Consider the following 24,678-nt stretch of genomic DNA (forward strand, 5'->3'; position numbering starts at 1 on the left):
CTTGCTTTATTTTAAAGTAAAGCTTTGCCTGCATCAGCCTCCAATTCCCCTTATACAAAACTGTCAGTAGTCAGATGACATAGCTTGTACACCCTGGCCATATAGGTCTGTGTTTCAGAGTATAAGTCAATTCAGAGTTTAGAAAAAAAAATTCTACCTACATTGTCCCCTAAAAAGGATATTCACTCATCAGACCAAGTTACCTGCTGAATGATACTGGACACTTTAACACATAACTATAAACGAAAATAGAATGACCAGGTTCTGTATGTATCGTCTACAATTATTAATAATACATCAGGAGGCCACAGGGACTTGTTGGCTGAAATATCTCAGTTGGGAGATCGTTAGACTGAAGAGCTTAAGGTACCTGATTCAATCCTGACTTTCAGCACAGTGCGAGGGGATCCTACATTCTTGCAAAATATTTCTTGAAATCAGCTCTAGTTTTTTTTTCTTTATTTCTCAAAATATTTTATCAACTGATCAACAACATGATAACTTCAACAAAAAGTTGTCTTTCTGTCCTCCTTCTAAACTTGCTTCCACCTCTCTTGCCATCAGCTTTGATGACGAATTTATCCCATTTTATACTTTTTTCAAAGTAAACTCTTGTCTGCATCAGCTTTCACTTCTCCTTGAACAAAGTTGTCAGTATTGAGATGACATAGCTTACCTACTCAGGCGACATACGTCTGTGTAATACAGTGCTGGTCCACTTAGAGTTTTAAAAGAAAAACGACCTAACATTTATCCCAAAAACGCTACTCACCCATTTCACCAGTTAGCTGCTGAACAATGCAGGACACATTAAAACACAGCTCTAACCTCAGATTGAAAATCCAGGTTCTGCATCTCTGTTCTGGGATTGTTCAAAAAAAGAGGCTGAATACTATAACTGCTGGCAGGCCGAAATAGCTCAGTTGGGAGAGCGTTAGACTGAAGATCTAAAGGTCCCTGGTTCGATCCCGGGTTTCGGCACATTTTGAACTTCTGCTTTGCATGCCACAAAGACTATTTTGAGTCAACTCATATTGACTTTGTTTATAATGATCAAAACCTTTTATCAAGATAATCGACAATACAATTAATTCAACATATTATTTACTTTCTGTCTTTCTTTCAAACTTGCTTCCACCTCTCTTGTATTCAACTTTGCCTCCTTTATTTCCCAATTCTTCCTTTAATTGAAAGTAAAGCTTTGCCTGCATCAGCCTCCAGTTCCCCTTATACAAAACTGTTAGTAGTCAGATGACCTAGCTTGCCGACCCTCGCCATATAGGTCTGTGTTTCTGAGTATAAGTCCATTCATAGTTTACAAACATCATCTAACTAACTTGGCTCCGAAAAAGGAAATTCACCCATCAGACCAATTTAGCTACTGAATAATACTGGACAATTTAACACATAACTGCACATGCAGATAGAGTGACCAGGTTCTGCATTTATCTTTAACAATTATAAAAAATACAACAGAAAGCCAAAATTGCCAGCTGGATGAAATAGCTCAGTTGGGAGAGCAGTAGACTGAACATCTAAAGGTCCCTGGTTCAATCCCGGGTTTAGGCACATTTTGAACTTCTGCTTTGCATGCCACAAATGCTATTTGGAGTCAACTCATATTGACGTTGTTTATAATGATCAAAACCTTTTATCAAGCTGATCGATAAGACAACCATTTCAACATATTTTTTACATTCTGTCTTTCTGTCAAACTTGCTTCCACCTCTCTTGTATTCAACTTTACCTGCTTTATTTGCCAATTCTTCCTTTAATTGAAAGTAAAGCTTTGCCTGCATCAGCCTCGAGTTCCCCTTATACAAAACTGTTAGTAGTCAGATGACCTAGTTTGCCTACCCTCGCCATATAGGTCTGTGTGTCTGAGTATAAGTCCATTCATAGTTTACAAACATCTTCTAACTAACTTGGCTCCTAAAAAGGAAATTCACCCATCAGACCAATTTAGCTGCTGAATAATATTGGACAATTTAACACATAACTGCACATGCAGATAGAATGACCAGGGTCTGCATTTATCTTTAACAATTATCAAAAATACAACAGAAAGCCAAAATGGCCAGCTGGATGAAATAGCTCAGTTGGGAGAGTGTTAGATTGAAAATCTAAAAGTCCCTTGTTCAATGCTGGGTTTCGGAAAAGTCTGAGAGGTTTCTTGCTTCTCACAAAATATTTCTTGGTATCAGCTCAAGTTTTTCTTTCTTTATTTATCAAAATATTTGATCAACTGATCGACAACATGATCAATTCAACATAGAATTGTCTTTCTGTCCTCCTTCTAAATTTGCTTCCACCTCTCTTGCATTCAGCTTCGACTACAAATGTTTCCTATTTCATGCTTTTTTGTAAAGTAAACTCTTGTCTGCATCAGCTTCCACTTCTCCTTGAACACAGATTTCAGTATTCAGATGACATGGCTTACCTACTCAGGCCAAATACCTCTGTGTAATATGGTGCTAGTCCATTCAGAGTAAAAAAAAAAGCTACCTAACCTGGATCCGAAAAATGCTATTTACCTATTGCACCCGTTAACTGATGAATGATACAGGACATCTTAAAACATAGCTCTAGCATGAGGTTGAGCATCTATTTTCTTGGGAAGTTTAAAAGAAAGGATGAAGACCCAAACTACCTGCAGGCCGAAATAGCTCAGTTGGGAGAGCGTTAGACTGAAGATATAAAGGTCCCTGGTTCAATCCCGGGTTTCGGCACAATTTCAACTTCTGCTTTTCATGTCACAAAAGCTGTTTGGAGTTAAATCAACGCTCTTCTTTATCAAAACCTTTTATCAATCTGATCAACAACACAATCAATTCAACATATTATTTACTTTCTGTCTTCCTTTCAAACTTGCTTCCACCTCTCTTGTATTCAACTATGCCTCATTTATTTGCAACTTCTTGCTTTCTTTTAAAGTAAAGCTTTGCCTGCATCAGCCTCCAATTCCCCTTATACAAAACTGTCAGTAGTCAGATGACATAGCTTGTACACCCTGGCCATATAGGTCTGTGTTTCAGAGTATAAGTCAATTCAAAGTTTAGAAAAAAGAAATTCTACCTACCTTGTCCCCTAAAAAGGATATTCACTCATCAGACCAAGTTACCTGCTGAATGATACTGGACACTTTAACACATTACTATAAACGAAAATAGAATGACCAGGTTCTGTATGTATCGTCTACAATTATTAATAATACATCAGGAGGCCACAGGGACTTGTTGGCTGAAATATCTCAGTTGGGAGATCGTTAGACTGAAGAGCTTAAGGTACCTGATTCAATCCTGACTTTCAGCACAGTGTGAGGGGATCCTACATTCTTGCAAAATATTTCTTGAAATCAGCTGTATTTTTTTTTTCTTTATTTCTCAAAATATTTTATCAACTGATCAACAACATGATAACTTCAACAAAAAGTTGTCTTTCTGTCCTCCTTCTAAACTTGCTTCCACCTCTCTTGCCATCAACTTTGATGACGAATTTATCCCATTTTATACTTTTTTCAAAGTAAACTCTTGTCTGCATCAGCTTTCACTTCTCCTTGAACAAAGTTGTCAGTATTGAGATGACATAGCTTACCTACTCAGGCGACATACGTCTGTGTAATACAGTGCTGGTCCACTCAGAGTTTTAAAAGAAAAACGACCTAACATTTATCCCAAAAACGCTACTCACCCATTTCACCAGTTAGCTGCTGAACAATGCAGGACACATTAAAACACAGCTCTAACCTCAGATTGAAAATCCAGGTTCTGCATCTCTGTTCTGGGATTGTTCAAAAAAAGAGGCTGAATACTATAGCTGCTGGCAGGCCGAAATAGCTCAGTTGGGAGAGTGTTAGACTGAAGATCTAAAGGTCCCTGGTTTGATCCCGGGTTTCGGCACATTTTGAACTTCTGCTTTGCATGCCACAAAGACTATTTTGAGTCAACTCATATTGACTTTGTTTATAATGATCAAAACCTTTTATCAAGATAATCGACAATACAATTAATTCAACATATTATTTACTTTCTGTCTTTCTTTCAAACTTGCTTCCACCTCTCTTGTATTCAACTTTGCCTCCTTTATTTCCCAATTCTTCCTTTAATTGAAAGTAAAGCTTTGCCTGCATCAGCCTCCAGTTCCCCTTATACAAAACTGTTAGTAGTCAGATGACCTAGCTTGCCGACCCTCGCCATATAGGTCTGTGTTTCTGAGTATAAGTCCATTCATAGTTTACAAACATCATCTAACTAACTTGGCTCCTAAAAAGGAAATTCACCCATCAGACCAATTTAGCTACTGAATAATACTGGACAATTTAACACATAACTGCACATGCCGATAGAGTGACCAGGTTCTGCATTTATCTTTAACAATTATAAAAAATACAACAGAAAGCCAAAATTGCCAGCTGGATGAAATAGCTCAGTTGGGAGAGCAGTAGACTGAAGATCTAAAGGTCCCTGGTTCAATCCCGGTTTTAGGCACATTTTGAACTTCTGCTTTGCATGCCACAAATGCTATTTGGAGTCAACTCATATTGACGTTGTTTATAATGATCAAAACCTTTTATCAAGCTGATCGATAAGACAACCATTTCAACATATTTTTTACATTCTGTCTTTCTGTCAAACTTGCTTCCACCTCTCTTGTATTCAACTTTACCTGCTTTATTTGCCAATTCTTCCTTTAATTGAAAGTAAAGCTTTGCCTGCATCAGCCTCGAGTTCCCCTTATACAAAACTGTTAGTAGTCAGATGACCTAGTTTGCCTACCCTCGCCATATAGGTCTGTGTGTCTGAGTATAAGTCCATTCATAGTTTACAAACATCTTCTAACTAACTTGGCTCCTAAAAAGGAAATTCACTCATCAGACCAATTTAGCTGCTGAATAATATTGGACAATTTAACACATAACTGCACATGCAGATAGAATGACCAGGGTCTGCATTTATCTTTAACAATTATCAAAAATACAACAGAAAGCCAAAATGGCCAGCTGGATGAAATAGCTCAGTTGGGAGAGTGTTAGATTGAAAATCTAAAAGTCCCTTGTTCAATGCTGGGTTTCGGAAAAGTCTGAGAGGTTTCTTGCTTCTCACAAAATATTTCTTGGTATCAGCTCAAGTTTTTCTTTCTTTATTTATCAAAATATTTGATCAACTGATCGACAACATGATCAATTCAACATAGAATTGTCTTTCTGTCCTCCTTCTAAATTTGCTTCCACCTCTCTTGCATTCAGCTTCGACTACAAATGTTTCCTATTTCATGCTTTTTTGTAAAGTAAACTCTTGTCTGCATCAGCTTCCACTTCTCCTTGAACACAGATTTCAGTATTCAGATGACATAGCTTACCTACTCAGGCCAAATACCTCTGTGTAATATGGTGCTAGTCCATTCAGAGTAAAAAAAAAAGCTACCTAACCTGGATCCGAAAAATGCTATTTACCTATTGCACCCGTTAACTGATGAATGATACAGGACATCTTAAAACATAGCTCTAGCATGAGGTTGAGCATCTATTTTCTTGGGAAGTTTAAAAGAAAGGATGAAGACCCAAACTACCAGCAGGCCGAAATAGCTCAGTTGGGAGAGCGTTAGACTGAAGATATAAAGGTCCCTGGTTCAATCCCGGGTTTCGGCACAATTTCAACCTCTGCTTTTCATGTCTCAAAAGCTGTTTGGAGTTAAATCAACGCTCTTCTTTATCAAAACCTTTTATCAATCTGATCAACAACACAATCAATTCAACATATTATTTACTTTCTGTCTTCTTTTCAAACTTGCTTCCACCTCTCTTGTATTCAACTATGCCTCATTTATTTGAAACTTCTTGCTTTATTTTAAAGTAAAGCTTTGCCTGCATCAGCCTCCAATTCCCCTTATACAAAACTGTCAGTAGTCAGATGACATAGCTTGTACACCCTGGCCATATAGGTCTGTGTTTCAGAGTATAAGTCAATTCAGAGTTTAGAAAAAAAAATTCTACCTACCTTGTCCCCTAAAAAGGATATTCACTCATCAGACCAAGTTACCTGCTGAATGATACTGGACACTTTAACACATAACTATAAACGAAAATAGAATGACCAGGTTCTGTATGTATCGTCTACAATTATTAATAATACATCAGGAGGCCACAGGGACTTGTTGGCTGAAATATCTCAGTTGGGAGATCGTTAGACTGAAGAGCTTAAGGTACCTGATTCAATCCTGACTTTCAGCACAGTGCGAGGGGATCCTACATTCTTGCAAAATATTTCTTGAAATCAGCTCTAGTTTTTTTTTCTTTATTTCTCAAAATATTTTATCAACTGTTTAACAACATGATAACTTCAACAAAAAGTTGTCTTTCTGTCCTCCTTCTAAACTTGCTTCCACCTCTCTTGCCATCAACTTTGATGACGAATTTATCCCATTTTATACTTTTTTCAAAGTAAACTCTTGTCTGCATCAGCTTTCACTTCTCCTTGAACAAAGTTGTCAGTATTGAGATGACATAGCTTACCTACTCAGGCGACATACGTCTGTGTAATACAGTGCTGGTCCACTTAGAGTTTTAAAAGAAAAACGACCTAACATTTATCCCAAAAACGCTACTCACCCATTTCACCAGTTAGCTGCTGAACAATGCAGGACACATTAAAACACAGCTCTAACCTCAGATTGAAAATCCAGGTTCTGCATCTCTGTTCTGGGATTGTTCAAAAAAAGAGGCTGAATACTATAACTGCTGGCAGGCCGAAATAGCTCAGTTGGGAGAGCGTTAGACTGAAGATCTAAAGGTCCCTGGTTCGATCCCGGGTTTCGGCACATTTTGAACTTCTGCTTTGCATGCCACAAAGACTATTTTGAGTCAACTCATATTGACTTTGTTTATAATGATCAAAACCTTTTATCAAGATAATCGACAATACCATTAATTCAACATATTATTTACTTTCTGTCTTTCTTTCAAACTTGCTTCCACCTCTCTTGTATTCAACTTTGCCACCTTTATTTCCCAATTCTTCCTTTAATTGAAAGTAAAGCTTTGCCTGCATCAGCCTCCAGTTCCCCTTATACAAAACTGTTAGTAGTCAGATGACCTAGCTTGCCGACCCTCGCCATATAGGTCTGTGTTTCTGAGTATAAGTCCATTCATAGTTTACAAACATCATCTAACTAACTTGGCTCCTAAAAAGGAAATTCACCCATCAGACCAATTTAGCTACTGAATAATACTGGACAATTTAACACATAACTGCACATGCAGATAGAGTGACCAGGTTCTGCATTTATCTTTAACAATTATAAAAAATACAACAGAAAGCCAAAATTGCCAGCTGGATGAAATAGCTCAGTTGGGAGAGCAGTAGACTGAAGATCTAAAGGTCCCTGGTTCAATCCCGGGTTTAGGCACATTTTGAACTTCTGCTTTGCATGCCACAAATGCTATTTGGAGTCAACTCATATTGACGTTGTTTATAATGATCAAAACCTTTTATCAAGCTGATCGATAAGACAACCATTTCAACATATTTTTTACATTCTGTCTTTCTGTCAAACTTGCTTCCACCTCTCTTGTATTCAACTTTACCTGCTTTATTTGCCAATTCTTCCTTTAATTGAAAGTAAAGCTTTGCCTGCATCAGCCTCGAGTTCCCCTTATACAAAACTGTTAGTAGTCAGATGACCTAGTTTGCCTACCCTCGCCATATAGGTCTGTGTGTTTGAGTATAAGTCCATTCATAGTTTACAAACATCTTCTAACTAACTTGGCTCCTAAAAAGGAAATTCACCCATCAGACCAATTTAGCTGCTGAATAATATTGGACAATTTAACACATAACTGCACATGCAGATAGAATGACCAGGGTCTGCATTTATCTTTAACAATTATCAAAAATACAACAGAAAGCCAAAATGGCCAGCTGGATGAAATAGCTCAGTTGGGAGAGTGTTAGATTGAAAATCTAAAAGTCCCTTGTTCAATGCTGGGTTTCGGAAAAGTCTGAGAGGTTTCTTGCTTCTCACAAAATATTTCTTGGTATCAGCTCAAGTTTTTCTTTCTTTATTTACCAAAATATTTGATCAACTGATCGACAACATGATCAATTCAACATAGAATTGTCTTTCTGTCCTCCTTCTAAATTTGCTTCCACCTCTCTTGCATTCAGCTTCGACTACAAATGTTTCCTATTTCATGCTTTTTTGTAAAGTAAACTCTTGTCTGCATCAGCTTCCACTTCTCCTTGAACACAGATTTCAGTATTCAGATGACATAGCTTACCTACTCAGGCCAAATACCTCTGTGTAATATGGTGCTAGTCCATTCAGAGTAAAAAAAAAAGCTACCTAACCTGGATCCGAAAAATGCTATTTACCTATTGCACCCGTTAACTGATGAATGATACAGGACATCTTAAAACATAGCTCTAGCATGAGGTTGAGCATCTATTTTCTTGGGAAGTTTAAAAGAAAGGATGAAGACCCAAACTACCAGCAGGCGGAAATAGCTCAGTTGGGAGAGCGTTAGACTGAAGATCTAAAGTTCCCTGGTTCAATCCTGGGTTTCGGCACAATTTCAACCTCTGCTTTTCATGTCTCAAAAGCTGTTTGGAGTTAAATCAACGCTCTTCTTTATCAAAACCTTTTATCAATCTGATCAACAACACAATCAATTCAACATATTATTTACTTTCTGTCTTCTTTTCAAACTTGCTTCCACCTCTCTTGTATTCAACTATGCCTCATTTATTTGAAACTTCTTGCTTTATTTTAAAGTAAAGCTTTGCCTGCATCAGCCTCCAATTCCCCTTATACAAAACTGTCAGTAGTCAGATGACATAGCTTGTACACCCTGGCCACATAGGTCTGTGTTTCAGAGTATAAGTCAATTCAGAGTTTAGAAAAAAAAATTCTACCTACATTGTCCCCTAAAAAGGATATTCACTCATCAGACCAAGTTACCTGCTGAATGATACTGGACACTTTAACACATAACTATAAACAAAAATAGAATGACCAGGTTCTGTATGTATCGTCTACAATTATTAATAATACATCAGGAGGCCACAGGGACTTGTTGGCTGAAATATCTCAGTTGGGAGATCGTTAGACTGAAGAGCTTAAGGTACCTGATTCAATCCTGACTTTCAGCACAGTGCGAGGGGATCCTACATTCTTGCAAAATATTTCTTGAAATCAGCTCTAGTTTTTTTTTCTTTATTTCTCAAAATATTTTATCAACTGATCAACAACATGATAACTTCAACAAAAAGATGTCTTTCTGTCCTCCTTCTAAACTTGCTTCCACCTCTCTTGCCATCAGCTTTGATGACGAATTTATCCCATTTTATACTTTTTTCAAAGTAAACTCTTGTCTGCATCAGCTTTCACTTCTCCTTGAACAAAGTTGTCAGTATTGAGATGACATAGCTTACCTACTCAGGCGACATACGTCTGTGTAATACAGTGCTGGTCCACTTAGAGTTTTAAAAGAAAAACGACCTAACATTTATCCCAAAAACGCTACTCACCCATTTCACCAGTTAGCTGCTGAACAATGCAGGACACATTAAAACACAGCTCTAACCTCAGATTGAAAATCCAGGTTCTGCATCTCTGTGCTGGGATTGTTCAAAAAAAGAGGCTGAATACTATAACTGCTGGCAGGCCGAAATAGCTCAGTTGGGAGAGCGTTAGACTGAAGATCTAAAGGTCCCTGGTTCGATCCTGGGTTTCGGCACATTTTGAACTTCTGCTTTGCATGCCACAAAGACTATTTTGAGTCAACTCATATTGACTTTGTTTATAATGATCAAAACCTTTTATCAAGATAATCGACAATACAATTAATTCAACATATTATTTACTTTCTGTCTTTCTTTCAAACTTGCTTCCACCTCTCTTGTATTCAACTTTGCCTCCTTTATTTCCCAATTCTTCCTTTAATTGAAAGTAAAGCTTTGCCTGCATCAGCCTCCAGTTCCCCTTATACAAAACTGTTAGTAGTCAGATGACCTAGCTTGCCGACCCTCGCCATATAGGTCTGTGTTTCTGAGTATAAGTCCATTCATAGTTTACAAACATCATCTAACTAACTTGGCTCCTAAAAAGGAAATTCACCCATCAGACCAATTTAGCTACTGAATAATACTGGACAATTTAACACATAACTGCAAATGCAGATAGAGTGACCAGGGTCTGCATTTATCTTTAACAATTATAAAAAATACAACAGAAAGCCAAAATTGCCAGCTGGATGAAATAGCTCAGTTGGGAGAGCAGTAGACTGAAGATCTAAAGGTCCCTGGTTCAAGCCCGGGTTTAGGCACATTTTGAACTTCTGCTTTGCATGCCACAAATGCTATTTGGAGTCAACTCATATTGACGTTGTTTATAATGATCAAAACCTTTTATCAAGCTGATCGATAAGACAACCATTTCAACATATTTTTTACATTCTGTCTTTCTGTCAAACTTGCTTCCACCTCTCTTGTATTCAACTTTACCTGCTTTATTTGCCAATTCTTCCTTTAATTGAAAGGAAAGCTTTGCCTGCATCAGCCTCGAGTTCCCCTTATACAAAACTGTTAGTAGTCAGATGACCTAGTTTGCCTACCCTCGCCATATAGGTCTGTGTGTCTGAGTATAAGTCCATTCATAGTTTACAAACATCTTCTAAATAACTTGGCTCCTAAAAAGGAAATTCACCCATCAGACCAATTTAGCTGCTGAATAATATTGGACAATTTAACACATAACTGCACATGCAGATAGAATGACCAGGGTCTGCATTTATCTTTAACAATTATCAAAAATACAACAGAAAGCCAAAATGACCAGCTGGATGAAATAGCTCAGTTGGGAGAGTGTTAGATTGAAAATCTAAAAGTCCCTTGTTCAATGCTGGGTTTCGGAAAAGTCTGAGAGGTTTCTTGCTTCTCACAAAATATTTCTTGGTATCAGCTCAAGTTTTTCTTTCTTTATTCATCAAAATATTTGATCAACTGATCGACAACATGATCAATTCAACATAGAATTGTCTTTCTGTCCTCCTTCTAAATTTGCTTCCACCTCTCTTGCATTCAGCTTCGACTACAAATGTTTCCTATTTCATGCTTTTTTGTAAAGTAAACTCTTGTCTGCATCAGCTTCCACTTCTCCTTGAACACAGATTTCAGTATTCAGATGACATAGCTTACCTACTCAGGCCAAATACCTCTGTGTAATATGGTGCTAGTCCATTCAGAGTAAATAAAAAAGCTACCTAACCTGGATCCGAAAAATGCTATTTACCTATTGCACCCGTTAACTGATGAATGATACAGGACATCTTAAAACATAGCTCTAGCATGAGGTTGAGCATCTATTTTCTTGGGAAGTTTAAAAGAAAGGATGAAGACCCAAACTACCAGCAGGCCGAAATAGCTCAGTTGGGAGAGCGTTAGACTGTAGATCTAAAGGTCCCTGGTTCAATCCCGGGTTTCGGCACAATTTCAACCTCTGCTTTTCATGTCTCAAAAGCTGTTTGGAGTTAAATCAACGCTCTTCTTTATCAAAACCTTTTATCAATCTGATGAACAACACAATCAATTCAACATATTATTTACTTTCTGTCTTCTTTTCAAACTTGCTTCCACTTCTCTTGTATTCAACTATGCCTCATTTATTTGAAACTTCTTGCTTTATTTTAAAGTAAAGCTTTGCCTGCATCAGCCTCCAATTCCCCTTATACAAAACTGTCAGTAGTCAGATGACATAGCTTGTACACCCTGGCCATATAGGTCTGTGTTTCAGAGTATAAGTCAATTCAGAGTTTAGAAAAAAAAATTCTACCTACATTGTCCCCTAAAAAGGATATTCACTCATCAGACCAAGTTACCTGCTGAATGATACTGGACACTTTAACACATAACTATAAACGAAAATAGAATGACCAGGTTCTGTATGTATCGTCTACAATTATTAATAATACATCAGGAGGCCACAGGGACTTGTTGGCTGAAATATCTCAGTTGGGAGATCGTTAGACTGAAGAGCTTAAGGTACCTGATTCAATCCTGACTTTCAGCACAGTGCGAGGGGATCCTACATTCTTGCAAAATATTTCTTGAAATCAGCTCTAGTTTTTTTTTCTTTATTTCTCAAAATATTTTATCAACTGATCAACAACATGATAACTTCAACAAAAAGTTGTCTTTCTGTCCTCCTTCTAAACTTGCTTCCACCTCTCTTGCCATCAGCTTTGATGACGAATTTATCCCATTTTATACTTTTTTCAAAGTAAACTCTTGTCTGCATCAGCTTTCACTTCTCCTTGAACAAAGTTGTCAGTATTGAGATGACATAGCTTACCTACTCAGGCGACATACGTCTGTGTAATACAGTGCTGGTCCACTTAGAGTTTTAAAAGAAAAACGACCTAACATTTATCCCAAAAACGCTACTCACCCATTTCACCAGTTAGCTGCTGAACAATGCAGGACACATTAAAACACAGCTCTAACCTCAGATTGAAAATCCAGGTTCTGCATCTCTGTTCTGGGATTGTTCAAAAAAAGAGGCTGAATACTATAACTGCTGGCAGGCCGAAATAGCTCAGTTGGGAGAGCGTTAGACTGAAGATCTAAAGGTCCCTGGTTCGATCCCGGGTTTCGGCACATTTTGAACTTCTGCTTTGCATGCCACAAAGACTATTTTGAGTCAACTCATATTGACTTTGTTTATAATGATCAAAACCTTTTATCAAGATAATCGACAATACAATTAATTCAACATATTATTTACTTTCTGTCTTTCTTTCAAACTTGCTTCCACCTCTCTTGTATTCAACTTTGCCTCCTTTATTTCCCAATTCTTCCTTTAATTGAAAGTAAAGCTTTGCCTGCATCAGCCTCCAGTTCCCCTTATACAAAACTGTTAGTAGTCAGATGACCTAGCTTGCCGACCCTCGCCATATAGGTCTGTGTTTCTGAGTATAAGTCCATTCATAGTTTACAAACATCATCTAACTAACTTGGCTCCTAAAAAGGAAATTCACCCATCAGACCAATTTAGCTACTGAATAATACTGGACAATTTAACACATAACTGCACATGCAGATAGAGTGACCAGGTTCTGCATTTATCTTTAACAATTATAAAAAATACAACAGAAAGCCAAAATTGCCAGCTGGATGAAATAGCTCAGTTGGGAGAGCAGTAGACTGAACATCTAAAGGTCCCTGGTTCAATCCCGGGTTTAGGCACATTTTGAACTTCTGCTTTGCATGCCACAAATGCTATTTGGAGTCAACTCATATTGACGTTGTTTATAATGATCAAAACCTTTTATCAAGCTGATCGATAAGACAACCATTTCAACATATTTTTTACATTCTGTCTTTCTGTCAAACTTGCTTCCACCTCTCTTGTATTCAACTTTACCTGCTTTATTTGCCAATTCTTCCTTTAATTGAAAGTAAAGCTTTGCCTGCATCAGCCTCGAGTTCCCCTTATACAAAACTGTTAGTAGTCAGATGACCTAGTTTGCCTACCCTCGCCATATAGGTCTGTGTGTCTGAGTATAAGTCCATTCATAGTTTACAAACATCTTCTAACTAACTTGGCTAAAAGGAAATTCACCTATCAGACCAATTTAGCTGCTGAATAATATTGGACAATTTAACACATAACTGCACATGCAGATAGAATGACCAGGGTCTGCATTTATCTTTAACAATTATCAAAAATACAACAGAAAGCCAAAATGGCCAGCTGGATGAAATAGCTCAGTTGGGAGAGTGTTAGATTGAAAATCTAAAAGTCCCTTGTTCAATGCTGGGTTTCGGAAAAGTCTGAGAGGTTTCTTGCTTCTCACAAAATATTTCTTGGTATCAGCTCAAGTTTTTCTTTCTTTATTTATCAAAATATTTGATCAACTGATCGACAACATGATCAATTCAACATAGAATTGTCTTTCTGTCCTCCTTCTAAATTTGCTTCCACCTCTCTTGCATTCAGCTTCGACTACAAATGTTTCCTATTTCATGCTTTTTTGTAAAGTAAACTCTTGTCTGCATCAGCTTCCACTTCTCCTTGAACACAGATTTCAGTATTCAGATGACATGGCTTACCTACTCAGGCCAAATACCTCTGTGTAATATGGTGCTAGTCCATTCAGAGTAAAAAAAAAAAGCTACCTAACCTGGATCCGAAAAATGCTATTTACCTATTGCACCCGTTAACTGATGAATGATACAGGACATCTTAAAACATAGCTCTAGCATGAGGTTGAGCATCTATTTTCTTGGGAAGTTTAAAAGAAAGGATGAAGACCCAAACTACCTGCAGGCCGAAATAGCTCAGTTGGGAGAGCGTTAGACTGAAGATCTAAAGGTCCCTGGTTCAATCCCGGGTTTCGGCACAATTTCAACTTCTGCTTTTCATGTCACAAAAGCTGTTTGGAGTTAAATCAACGCTCTTCTTTATCAAAACCTTTTATCAATCTGATCAACAACACAATCAATTCAACATATTATTTACTTTCTGTCTTCCTTTCAAACTTGCTTCCACCTCTCTTGTATTCAACTATGCCTCATTTATTTGCAACTTCTTGCTTTATTTTAAAGTAAAGCTTTGCCTGCATCAGCCTCCAATTCCCCTTATACAAAACTGTCAGTAGTCAGATGACATAGCTTGTACACCCTGGCCATATAGGTCTGTGTTTCAGAGTATAAGTCAATTCAAAGTTTAGAAAAAAAAATTCTACCTACCTTGTCCCCTAAAAAGGATATTCACTCATCAGACCAAGTTACCTGCTGAATGATACTGGACACTTTAACACATAACTATAAACGAAAATAGAATGACCAGGTTCTGTATGTATCGTCTACAATTATTAATAATACATCAGGAGGCCACAGGGACTTGTTGGCTGAAATATCTCAGTTGGGAGATCGTTAGACTGAAGAGCTTAAGGTACCTGATTCAATCCTGACTTTCAGCACAGTGTGAGGGGATCCTACATTCTTGCAAAATATTTCTTGAAATCAGCTGTATTTTTTTTTTCTTTATTTCTCAAAATATTTTATCAACTGATCAACAACATGATAACTTCAACAAAAAGTTGTCTTTCTGTCCTCCTTCTAAACTTGCTTCCACCTCTCTTGCCATCAACTTTGATGACGAATTTATCCCATTTTATACTTTTTTCAAAGTAAACTCTTGTCTGCATCAGCTTTCACTTCTCCTTGAACAAAGTTGTCAGTATTGAGATGACATAGCTTACCTACTCAGGCGACATACGTCTGTGTAATACAGTGCTGGTCCACTCAGAGTTTTAAAAGAAAAACGACCTAACATTTATCCCAAAAACGCTACTCACCCATTTCACCAGTTAGCTGCTGAACAATGCAGGACACATTAAAACACAGCTCTAACCTCAGATTGAAAATCCAGGTTCTGCATCTCTGTTCTGGGATTGTTCAAAAAAAGAGGCTGAATACTATAGCTGCTGGCAGGCCGAAATAGCTCAGTTGGGAGAGTGTTAGACTGAAGATCTAAAGGTCCCTGGTTCGATCCCGGGTTTCGGCACATTTTGAACTTCTGCTTTGCATGCCACAAAGACTATTTTGAGTCAACTCATATTGACTTTGTTTATAATGATCAAAACCTTTTATCAAGATAATCGACAATACAATTAATTCAACATATTATTTACTTTCTGTCTTTCTTTCAAACTTGCTTCCACCTCTCTTGTATTCAACTTTGCCTCCTTTATTTCCCAATTCTTCCTTTAATTGAAAGTAAAGCTTTGCCTGCATCAGCCTCCAGTTCCCCTTATACAAAACTGTTAGTAGTCAGATGACCTAGCTTGCCGACCCTCGCCATATAGGTCTGTGTTTCTGAGTATAAGTCCATTCATAGTTTACAAACATCATCTAACTAACTTGGCTCCTAAAAAGGAAATTCACCCATCAGACCAATTTAGCTACTGAATAATACTGGACAATTTAACACATAACTGCACATGCAGATAGAGTGACCAGGTTCTGCATTTATCTTTAACAATTATAAAAAATACAACAGAAAGCCAAAATTGCCAGCTGGATGAAATAGCTCAGTTGGGAGAGCAGTAGACTGAAGATCTAAAGGTCCCTGGTTCAATCCCGGTTTTAGGCACATTTTGAACTTCTGCTTTGCATGCCACAAATGCTATTTGGAGTCAACTCATATTGACGTTGTTTATAATGATCAAAACCTTTTATCAAGCTGATCGATAAGACAACCATTTCAACATATTTTTTACATTCTGTCTTTCTGTCAAACTTGCTTCCACCTCTCTTGTATTCAACTTTACCTGCTTTATTTGCCAATTCTTCCTTTAATTGAAAGTAAAGCTTTGCCTGCATCAGCCTCGAGTTCCCCTTATACAAAACTGTTAGTAGTCAGATGACCTAGTTTGCCTACCCTCGCCATATAGGTCTGTGTGTCTGAGTATAAGTCCATTCATAGTTTACAAACATCTTCTAACTAACTTGGCTCCTAAAAAGGAAATTCACTCATCAGACCAATTTAGCTGCTGAATAATATTGGACAATTTAACACATAACTGCACATGCAGATAGAATGACCAGGGTCTGCATTTATCTTTAACAATTATCAAAAATACAACAGAAAGCCAAAATGACCAGCTGGATGAAATAGCTCAGTTGGGAGAGTGTTAGATTGAAAATCTAAAAGTCCCTTGTTCAATGCTGGGTTTCGGAAAAGTCTGAGAGGTTTCTTGCTTCTCACAAAATATTTCTTGGTATCAGCTCAAGTTTTTCTTTCTTTATTCATCAAAATATTTGATCAACTGATCGACAACATGATCAATTCAACATAGAATTGTCTTTCTGTCCTCCTTCTAAATTTGCTTCCACCTCTCTTGCATTCAGCTTCGACTACAAATGTTTCCTATTTCATGCTTTTTTGTAAAGTAAACTCTTGTCTGCATCAGCTTCCACTTCTCCTTGAACACAGATTTCAGTATTCAGATGACATAGCTTACCTACTCAGGCCAAATACCTCTGTGTAATATGGTGCTAGTCCATTCAGAGTAAATAAAAAAGCTACCTAACCTGGATCCGAAAAATGCTATTTACCTATTGCACCCGTTAACTGATGAATGATACAGGACATCTTAAAACATAGCTCTAGCATGAGGTTGAGCATCTATTTTCTTGGGAAGTTTAAAAGAAAGGATGAAGACCCAAACTACCAGCAGGTCGAAATAGCTCAGTTGGGAGAGCGTTAGACTGAAGATCTAAAGGTCCCTGGTTCAATCCCGGGTTTCGGCACAATTTCAACCTCTGCTTTTCATGTCTCAAAAGCTGTTTGGAGTTAAATCAACGCTCTTCTTTATCAAAACCTTTTATCAATCTGATGAACAACACAATCAATTCAACATATTATTTACTTTCTGTCTTCTTTTCAAACTTGCTTCCACTTCTCTTGTATTCAACTATGCCTCATTTATTTGAAACTTCTTGCTTTATTTTAAAGTAAAGCTTTGCCTGCATCAGCCTCCAATTCCCCTTATACAAAACTGTCAGTAGTCAGATGACATAGCTTGTACACCCTGGCCATATAGGTCTGTGTTTCAGAGTATAAGTCAATTCAGAGTTTAGAAAAAAAAATTCTACCTACATTGTCCCCTAAAAAGGATATTCACTCATCAGACCAAGTTACCTGCTGAATGATACTGGACACTTTAACACATAACTATAAACGAAAATAGAATGACCAGGTTCTGTATGTATCGTCTACAATTATTAATAATACATCAGGAGGCCACAGGGACTTGTTGGCTGAAATATCTCAGTTGGGAGATCGTTAGACTGAAGAGCTTAAGGTACCTGATTCAATCCTGACTTTCAGCACAGTGCGAGGGGATCCTACATTCTTGCAAAATATTTCTTGAAATCAGCTCTAGTTTTTTTTCTTTATTTCTCAAAATATTTTATCAACTGATCAACAACATGATAACTTCAACAAAAAGTTGTCTTTCTGTCCTCCTTCTAAACTTGCTTCCACCTCTCTTGCCATCAGCTTTGATGACGAATTTATCCCATTTTATACTTTTTTCAAAGTAAACTCTTGTCTGCATCAGCTTTCACTTCTCCTTGAACAAAGTTGTCAGTATTGAGATGACATAGCTTACCTACTCAGGCGACATACGTCTGTGTAATACAGTGCTGGTCCACTTAGAGTTTTAAAAGAAAAACGACCTAACATTTATCCCAAAAACGCTACTCACCCATTTCACCAGTTAGCTGCTGAACAATGCAGGACACATTAAAACACAGCTCTAACCTCAGATTGAAAATCCAGGTTCTGCATCTCTGTTCTGGGATTGTTCAAAAAAAGAGGCTGAATACTATAACTGCTGGCAGGCCGAAATAGCTCAGTTGGGAGAGCGTTAGACTGAAGATCTAAAGGTCCCTGGTTCGATCCCGGGTTTCGGCACATTTTGAACTTCTGCTTTGCATGCCACAAAGACTATTTTGAGTCAACTCATATTGACTTTGTTTATAATGATCAAAACCTTTTATCAAGATAATCGACAATACAATTAATTCAACATATTATTTACTTTCTGTCTTTCTTTCAAACTTGCTTCCACCTCTCTTGTATTCAACTTTGCCACCTTTATTTCCCAATTCTTCCTTTAATTGAAAGTAAAGCTTTGCCTGCATCAGCCTCCAGTTCCCCTTATACAAAACTGTTAGTAGTCAGATGACCTAGCTTGCCGACCCTCGCCATATAGGTCTGTGTTTCTGAGTATAAGTCCATTCATAGTTTACAAACATCATCTAACTAACTTGGCTCCTAAAAAGGAAATTCACCCATCAGACCAATTTAGCTACTGAATAATACTGGACAATTTAACACATAACTGCACATGCAGATAGAGTGACCAGGTTCTGCATTTATCTTTAACAATTATAAAAAATACAACAGAAAGCCAAAATTGCCAGCTGGATGAAATAGCTCAGTTGGGAGAGCAGTAGACTGAACATCTAAAGGTCCCTGGTTCAATCCCGGGTTTAGGCACATTTTGAACTTCTGCTTTGCATGCCACAAATGCTATTTGGAGTCAACTCATATTGACGTTGTTTATAATGATCAAAACCTTTTATCAAGCTGATCGATAAGACAACCATTTCAACATATTTTTTACATTCTGTCTTTCTGTCAAACTTGCTTCCACCTCTCTTGTATTCAACTTTACCTGCTTTATTTGCCAATTCTTCCTTTAATTGAAAGTAAAGCTTTGCCTGCATCAGCCTAGAGTTCCCCTTATACAAAACTGTTAGTAGTCAGATGACCTAGTTTGCCTACCCTCGCCATATAGGTCTGTGTGTCTGAGTATAAGTCCATTCATAGTTTACAAACATCTTCTAACTAACTTGGCTCCTAAAAAGGAAATTCACCCATCAGACCAATTTAGCTGCTGAATAATATTGGACAATTTAACACATAACTGCACATGCAGATAGAATGACCAGGGTCTGCATTTATCTTTAACAATTATCAAAAATACAACAGAAAGCCAAAATGGCCAGCTGGATGAAATAGCTCAGTTGGGAGAGTGTTAGATTGAAAATCTAAAAGTCCCTTGTTCAATGCTGGGTTTCGGAAAAGTCTGAGAGGTTTCTTGCTTCTCACAAAATATTTCTTGGTATCAGCTCAAGTTTTTCTTTCTTTAATTATCAAAATATTTGATCAACTGATCGACAACATGATCAATTCAACATAGAATTGTCTTTCTGTCCTCCTTCTAAATTTGCTTCCACCTCACTTGCATTCAGCTTCGACTACAAATGTTTCCTATTTCATGCTTTTTTGTAAAGTAAACTCTTGTCTGCATCAGCTTCCACTTCTCCTTGAACACAGATTTCAGTATTCAGATGACATAGCTTACCTACTCAGGCCAAATACCTCTGTGTAATATGGTGCTAGTCCATTCAGAGTAAAAAAAAAAGCTACCTAACCTGGATCCGAAAAATGCTATTTACCTATTGCACCCGTTAACTGATGAATGATACAGGACATCTTAAAACATAGCTCTAGCATGAGGTTGAGCATCTATTTTCTTGGGAAGTTTAAAAGAAAGGATGAAGACCCAAACTACCTGCAGGCCGAAATAGCTCAGTTGGGAGAGCGTTAGACTGAAGATCTAAAGGTCCCTGGTTCAATCCCGGGTTTCGGCACAATTTCAACTTCTGCTTTTCATGTCACAAAAGCTGTTTGGAGTTAAATCAACGCTCTTCTTTATCAAAACCTTTTATCAATCTGATCAACAACACAATCAATTCAACATATTATTTACTTTCTGTCTTCCTTTCAAACTTGCTTCCACCTCTCTTGTATTCAACTATGCCTCATTTATTTGCAACTTCTTGCTTTATTTTAAAGTAAAGCTTTGCCTGCATCAGCCTCCAATTCCCCTTATACAAAACTGTCAGTAGTCAGATGACATAGCTTGTACACCCTGGCCATATAGGTCTGTGTTTCAGAGTATAAGTCAATTCAAAGTTTAGAAAAAAAAATTCTACCTACCTTGTCCCCTAAAAAGGATATTCACTCATCAGACCAAGTTACCTGCTGAATGATACTGGACACTTTAACACATAACTATAAACGAAAATAGAATGACCAGGTTCTGTATGTATCGTCTACAATTATTAATAATACATCAGGAGGCCACAGGGACTTGTTGGCTGAAATATCTCAGTTGGGAGATCGTTAGACTGAAGAGCTTAAGGTACCTGATTCAATCCTGACTTTCAGCACAGTGTGAGGGGATCCTACATTCTTGCAAAATATTTCTTGAAATCAGCTGTATTTTTTTTTTCTTTATTTCTCAAAATATTTTATCAACTGATCAACAACATGATAACTTCAACAAAAAGTTGTCTTTCTGTCCTCCTTCTAAACTTGCTTCCACCTCTCTTGCCATCAACTTTGATGACGAATTTATCCCATTTTATACTTTTTTCAAAGTAAACTCTTGTCTGCATCAGCTTTCACTTCTCCTTGAACAAAGTTGTCAGTATTGAGATGACATAGCTTACCTACTCAGGCGACATACGTCTGTGTAATACAGTGCTGGTCCACTCAGAGTTTTAAAAGAAAAACGACCTAACATTTATCCCAAAAACGCTACTCACCCATTTCACCAGTTAGCTGCTGAACAATGCAGGACACATTAAAACACAGCTCTAACCTCAGATTGAAAATCCAGGTTCTGCATCTCTGTTCTGGGATTGTTCAAAAAAAGAGGCTGAATACTATAGCTGCTGGCAGGCCGAAATAGCTCAGTTGGGAGAGTGTTAGACTGAAGATCTAAAGGTCCCTGGTTCGATCCCGGGTTTCGGCACATTTTGAACTTCTGCTTTGCATGCCACAAAGACTATTTTGAGTCAACTCATATTGACTTTGTTTATAATGATCAAAACCTTTTATCAAGATAATCGACAATACAATTAATTCAACATATTATTTACTTTCTGTCTTTCTTTCAAACTTGCTTCCACCTCTCTTGTATTCAACTTTGCCTCCTTTATTTCCCAATTCTTCCTTTAATTGAAAGTAAAGCTTTGCCTGCATCAGCCTCCAGTTCCCCTTATACAAAACTGTTAGTAGTCAGATGACCTAGCTTGCCGACCCTCGCCATATAGGTCTGTGTTTCTGAGTATAAGTCCATTCATAGTTTACAAACATCATCTAACTAACTTGGCTCCTAAAAAGGAAATTCACCCATCAGACCAATTTAGCTACTGAATAATACTGGACAATTTAACACATAACTGCACATGCAGATAGAGTGACCAGGTTCTGCATTTATCTTTAACAATTATAAAAAATACAACAGAAAGCCAAAATTGCCAGCTGGATGAAATAGCTCAGTTGGGAGAGCAGTAGACTGAAGATCTAAAGGTCCCTGGTTCAATCCCGGTTTTAGGCACATTTTGAACTTCTGCTTTGCATGCCACAAATGCTATTTGGAGTCAACTCATATTGACGTTGTTTATAATGATCAAAACCTTTTATCAAGCTGATCGATAAGACAACCATTTCAACATATTTTTTACATTCTGTCTTTCTGTGAAACTTGCTTCCACCTCTCTTGTATTCAACTTTACCTGCTTTATTTGCCAATTCTTCCTTTAATTGAAAGTAAAGCTTTGCCTGCATCAGCCTCGAGATCCCCTTATACAAAACTGTTAGTAGTCAGATGACCTAGTTTGCCTACCCTCGCCATATAGGTCTGTGTGTCTGAGTATAAGTCCATTCATAGTTTACAAACATCTTCTAACTAACTTGGCTCCTAAAAAGGAAATTCACTCATCAGACCAATTTAGCTGCTGAATAATATTGGACAATTTAACACATAACTGCACATGCAGATAGAATGACCAGGGTCTGCATTTATCTTTAACAATTATCAAAAATACAACAGAAAGCCAAAATGGCCAGCTGGATGAAATAGCTCAGTTGGGAGAGTGTTAGATTGAAAATCTAAAAGTCCCTAGTTCAATGCTGGGTTTCGGAAAAGTCTGAGAGGTTTCTTGCTTCTCACAAAATATTTCTTGGTATCAGCTCAAGTTTTTCTTTCTTTATTTATCAAAATATTTGATCAACTGATCGACAACATGATCAATTCAACATAGAATTGTCTTTCTGTCCTCCTTCTAAATTTGCTTCCACCTCTCTTGCATTCAGCTTCGACTACAAATGTTTCCTATTTCATGCTTTTTTGTAAAGTAAACTCTTGTCTGCATCAGCTTCCACTTCTCCTTGAACACAGATTTCAGTATTCAGATGACATAGCTTACCTACTCAGGCCAAATACCTCTGTGTAATATGGTGCTAGTCCATTCAGAGTAAAAAAAAAAGCTACCTAACCTGGATCCGAAAAATGCTATTTACCTATTGCACCCGTTAACTGATGAATGATACAGGACATCTTAAAACATAGCTCTAGCATGAGGTTGAGCATCTATTTTCTTGGGAAGTTTAAAAGAAAGGATGAAGACCCAAACTACCAGCAGGCCGAAATAGCTCAGTTGGGAGAGCGTTAGACTGAAGATATAAAGGTCCCTGGTTCAATCCCGGGTTTCGGCACAATTTCAACCTCTGCTTTTCATGTCTCAAAAGCTGTTTGGAGTTAAATCAACGCTCTTCTTTATCAAAACCTTTTATCAATCTGATCAACAACACAATCAATTCAACATATTATTTACTTTCTGTCTTCTTTTCAAACTTGCTTCCACCTCTCTTGTATTCAACTATGCCTCATTTATTTGAAACTTCTTGCTTTATTTTAAAGTAAAGCTTTGCCTGCATCAGCCTCCAATTCCCCTTATACAAAACTGTCAGTAGTCAGATGACATAGCTTGTACACCCTGGCCATATAGGTCTGTGTTTCAGAGTATAAGTCAATTCAGAGTTTAGAAAAAAAAATTCTACCTACATTGTCCCCTAAAAAGGATATTCACTCATCAGACCAAGTTACCTGCTGAATGATACTGGACACTTTAACACATAACTATAAACGAAAATAGAATGACCAGGTTCTGTATGTATCGTCTACAATTATTAATAATACATCAGGAGGCCACAGGGACTTGTTGGCTGAAATATCTCAGTTGGGAGATCGTTAGACTGAAGAGCTTAAGGTACCTGATTCAATCCTGACTTTCAGCACAGTGCGAGGGGATCCTACATTCTTGCAAAATATTTCTTGAAATCAGCTCTAGTTTTTTTTTCTTTATTTCTCAAAATATTTTATCAACTGATCAACAACATGATAACTTCAACAAAAAGTTGTCTTTCTGTCCTCCTTCTAAACTTGCTTCCACCTCTCTTGCCATCAGCTTTGATGACGAATTTATCCCATTTTATACTTTTTTCAAAGTAAACTCTTGTCTGCATCAGCTTTCACTTCTCCTTGAACAAAGTTGTCAGTATTGAGATGACATAGCTTACCTACTCAGGCGACATACGTCTGTGTAATACAGTGCTGGTCCACTTAGAGTTTTAAAAGAAAAACGACCTAACATTTATCCCAAAAACGCTACTCACCCATTTCACCAGTTAGCTGCTGAACAATGCAGGACACATTAAAACACAGCTCTAACCTCAGATTGAAAATCCAGGTTCTGCATCTCTGTTCTCGGATTGTTCAAAAAAAGAGGCTGAATACTATAACTGCTGGCAGGCCGAAATAGCTCAGTTGGGAGAGCGTTAGACTGAAGATCTAAAGGTCCCTGGTTCGATCCCGGGTTTCGGCACATTTTGAACTTCTGCTTTGCATGCCACAAAGACTATTTTGAGTCAACTCATATTGACTTTGTTTATAATGATCAAAACCTTTTATCAAGATAATCGACAATACAATTAATTCAACATATTATTTACTTTCTGTCTTTCTTTCAAACTTGCTTCCACCTCTCTTGTATTCAACTTTGCCACCTTTATTTCCCAATTCTTCCTTTAATTGAAAGTAAAGCTTTGCCTGCATCAGCCTCCAGTTCCCCTTATACAAAACTGTTAGTAGTCAGATGACCTAGCTTGCCGAACCTCGCCATATAGGTCTGTGTTTCTGAGTATAAGTCCATTCATAGTTTACAAACATCATCTAACTAACTTGGCTCC

At 37.5% G+C, this 24,678-nt stretch overlaps 10 non-coding genes across 10 annotated transcripts; all 10 read left to right on the top strand.

Annotated features, from left to right (window-relative positions):
• Window positions 1-908: 908 nt before the first annotated feature.
• TRNAF-GAA (transfer RNA phenylalanine (anticodon GAA)) lies at window positions 909-981 on the top strand. The gene has a single exon. It is a non-coding gene; the product is annotated as a tRNA-Phe (tRNA).
• A 5,762-nt stretch (window positions 982-6,743) lies between these two features.
• On the top strand, window positions 6,744-6,816 carry TRNAF-GAA (transfer RNA phenylalanine (anticodon GAA)). Its single transcript has one exon. It is a non-coding gene; the product is annotated as a tRNA-Phe (tRNA).
• Window positions 6,817-11,408: 4,592 nt separating this feature from the next.
• Window positions 11,409-11,481, top strand: TRNAY-GUA (transfer RNA tyrosine (anticodon GUA)). The gene has a single exon. It is a non-coding gene; the product is annotated as a tRNA-Tyr (tRNA).
• Window positions 11,482-12,577: 1,096 nt separating this feature from the next.
• TRNAF-GAA (transfer RNA phenylalanine (anticodon GAA)) lies at window positions 12,578-12,650 on the top strand. Its single transcript has one exon. It is a non-coding gene; the product is annotated as a tRNA-Phe (tRNA).
• A 1,672-nt stretch (window positions 12,651-14,322) lies between these two features.
• Window positions 14,323-14,395, top strand: TRNAF-GAA (transfer RNA phenylalanine (anticodon GAA)). Its single transcript has one exon. It is a non-coding gene; the product is annotated as a tRNA-Phe (tRNA).
• Window positions 14,396-15,491: 1,096 nt separating this feature from the next.
• Window positions 15,492-15,564, top strand: TRNAF-GAA (transfer RNA phenylalanine (anticodon GAA)). Its single transcript has one exon. It is a non-coding gene; the product is annotated as a tRNA-Phe (tRNA).
• Window positions 15,565-18,407: 2,843 nt separating this feature from the next.
• Window positions 18,408-18,480, top strand: TRNAF-GAA (transfer RNA phenylalanine (anticodon GAA)). Its single transcript has one exon. It is a non-coding gene; the product is annotated as a tRNA-Phe (tRNA).
• A 1,675-nt stretch (window positions 18,481-20,155) lies between these two features.
• Window positions 20,156-20,228, top strand: TRNAF-GAA (transfer RNA phenylalanine (anticodon GAA)). The gene has a single exon. It is a non-coding gene; the product is annotated as a tRNA-Phe (tRNA).
• A 1,096-nt stretch (window positions 20,229-21,324) lies between these two features.
• On the top strand, window positions 21,325-21,397 carry TRNAF-GAA (transfer RNA phenylalanine (anticodon GAA)). Its single transcript has one exon. It is a non-coding gene; the product is annotated as a tRNA-Phe (tRNA).
• A 2,844-nt stretch (window positions 21,398-24,241) lies between these two features.
• TRNAF-GAA (transfer RNA phenylalanine (anticodon GAA)) lies at window positions 24,242-24,314 on the top strand. The gene has a single exon. It is a non-coding gene; the product is annotated as a tRNA-Phe (tRNA).
• The last annotated feature ends 364 nt before the right edge of the window (window positions 24,315-24,678 follow it).

The sequence above is a fragment of the Triturus cristatus genome, chromosome 8 (genome assembly GCF_964204655.1).
Source record: "Triturus cristatus chromosome 8, aTriCri1.1, whole genome shotgun sequence".
Classification (NCBI taxonomy): domain Eukaryota; kingdom Metazoa; phylum Chordata; class Amphibia; order Caudata; family Salamandridae; genus Triturus; species Triturus cristatus.